The 2,708-nt window shown below is 36.3% G+C and overlaps 1 long non-coding RNA gene across 1 annotated transcript in view; it reads left to right on the top strand.

Annotated features, from left to right (window-relative positions):
• Nucleotides 1-596: 596 nt before the first annotated feature.
• LOC145867244 (uncharacterized) overlaps nt 597-2,708 on the top strand; it is a 3,254-nt gene continuing 1,142 nt past the window's right edge. The window contains exons 1-2 of the long non-coding RNA XR_014383270.1: nt 597-809; nt 1,708-1,851. This is a non-coding gene — a long non-coding RNA (uncharacterized LOC145867244). The remainder of the gene's footprint in view (nt 810-1,707; nt 1,852-2,708) is intronic.

Here is a 2,708-nt window from a genome sequence, read left to right as displayed (position 1 = left end):
TTTTATGAACTTAATCAGATCTAAATTATTTTATTGTCCCTCAATGTACTATGTACTAATCAAATGTGTTAAACATGTTGTTAAATTTGTAGTGTTGGCGTATTAATTGTGCTAATATTATATGCTAATTATGTTCTGGCCTGCCGACTTTAACTCAGAAAAAAATTCTCCCGATGTCACGTCCTGACCATAGAAAGCTGTTCTTTTCTATGGTAGAGTAGGTCAGGGCGTGACAGGGGTTTTTTCTAGTTTAGTTTTTCTATGTTGTTTTCTAGTTTTGTATTTCTATGTTGGGTTTTGTTTGGGATGATCTCCAATTAGAGGCAGCTGGTCATCGTTGACTCTAATTGGAGATCATACTTAAGTAGGTGTTTTTCCCACCTGGGTTTGTGGGAGATTGTTTTTGAGTAGTGTATGTTTCACCTCTGCATCACGGTTTGTTGTTTTTTTGTTCTTTAGTTTATGTGTATGTATTGCATAGTTTCACAGTTCAATAAAATATGTGGAACGATAATCACTCTGCACTTTGGTCCGCTCCTCTCTATGACAACCGTGACACCCGAAGCCAAATCTAGTTGACAAACCCTGTTTTATAGTATGTCATGGCCTTTTCTGGCCAACTGCTGTTATGTTTATGATATACTATGGTGTTGTGTCACTAGACTTTGACCAGATATTATTGCATCCAAAGATCAACTGTACCTAGAACATAGATACAGAGCCACTTGTTATCAGGAAGCTGCTCTCTCAGCACAACGGAAAATATCTCAATGACTTGACATGTTCTGGTTGTGAATTCAGGCTACAAGGTAAGAATCTTCCCAGTGATTATTGTAAAGTGTGTAGAGAAATTAAATGTATGGTGTTTTTTTAGTATAGTGACTGACAGTAAAACACTCAGATCTAAAAGTCCATTTCACCTGGGACAGTTATGTGACAGTTCAATCATACAAAATGGCGCTAACTGGGCGTAGGCAAGTCAAATTCAAAAACATATTGTTCATATATTCATATATTGTGGTTATTTTACAATTTGTATATTTTTATGTATAAGTTGTAAATCGTCTTTCAAAATATCGTAAAATTTGTTTTCAAACTTACAATGAGCTCCTCTTTCCTGTGTAATCTGGTTTGAAACCACTGAACAGACTTTTCTTAACATTGTTATTATGAACTGAATTCAGTAACAGCATAATAATATCATACCTGTTGAACAAAACAACACACTAGAATGAGAGAAATTATTAAAAGAGAAAGTGAGACATTAATATTATTATTAGTTATTATCTATTATTATCTATTAATTAAATCACCTGACTGTTTCTATGTATGTTAGTAAATGTTTTATTTCTAAGAGATAATGAATATAAGAGAACAATTGACATTCAATAATTAGTTGTCACTGTGTTAACCACAACCAACATGCTGGATCTCTGTTTAGTTGTTACTGTGTTGACCACAACCAACATGCTGGATCTCTGTTTAGTTGTCACTGTGTTAACCACAACCAACATGCTGGATCTCTGTTTAGTTGTCACTGTGTTGACCACAACCAACATGCTGGATCTCTGTTTAGTTGTTACTGTGTTAACCACAACCAACATGCTGGATCTCTGTTTAGTTGTCACTGTGTTAACCAACATGCTGGATCTCTGTTTAGTTGTCACTGTGTTAACCACAACCAACATGCTGGATCTCTGTTTACAGGGGTCCATGCTCTAAAATGAGTCTCTCTGGGGAGAGAGAGGAGGGGGGCCCTGCCTCTAAAATGAGTCTCTCTGGGGAGAGAGAGGAGGGGGCCCCTGCCTCCAAAATGCATCTCTCTGGGGGACATGACACCAAAGCTAAGAGGTAAGATGACAATTTTATGAAGAATTGATTAAGTTTTTTTCCTAAATAAATAACTATCTTAAGGTGAATGCACTTACTGTAAATCTCTCTGGATAAGAGCATCTGCTAAATCAGGGGTTCTCAATCCGGGGTCTGTGGAGGTACTGCAGGGGTTCTGCAGGAAGCGCGGGGAGTGGTGGTGTATCCAGGGAGAAAACTAAACTAATATTCTGAAATGTCATTGTGGTCTTATGTTCCCATCTATTGGAATTATTTAGCAACTGCAGTAGTGCTGAAAAAATGTGTTATTCCTTACTAAAGTAGTAATTACTGAGAACAACTAGTTAATTTTATCACTTACAATCATAAAATAAGAACTTATACCATAACAAACAATTAAACTGACATAAACCAAAATCACTATATATGTAGTTATTTAGTTAATTACCAAATTGAGCCGGTCGGTCACATTTAAGAGTGAGGGAGATATATAGCATTTTGCAAAAAAAAACATGATTTTTGTCTCTCTGAAATGAAACCATCAAGTGATAGATTTTAAACAAATACATGTCTGTCATTGAACAACCCCATGTCATGATAGTGAACAACTCCATGATTACATAGTGAACAACTCCATGTCATGATTAGATAGTGAACAACCCCATGATTAGATAGTGAACAACCCCATGATTAGATAGTGAACAACCCCATGATTAGATAGTGAACAACCCCATGATTAGATAGTGAACAACCCCATGATTAGATAGTGAACAACCCCATGATTAGATAGTGAACAACCCCATGATTAGATAGTGAACAACCCCATGATTAGATAGTGAACAACCCCATGATTAGATAGTGAACAACCCCATGATTAG

This window comes from Salmo salar, unplaced genomic scaffold (assembly GCF_965601325.2).
Source record: "Salmo salar unplaced genomic scaffold, fSalSal1 ptg000257l, whole genome shotgun sequence".
Lineage (NCBI taxonomy): Eukaryota > Metazoa > Chordata > Actinopteri > Salmoniformes > Salmonidae > Salmo > Salmo salar.
Note: the sequence above shows the minus strand (reverse complement) of the source record. Positions and strands in the feature narration are given on the sequence as shown.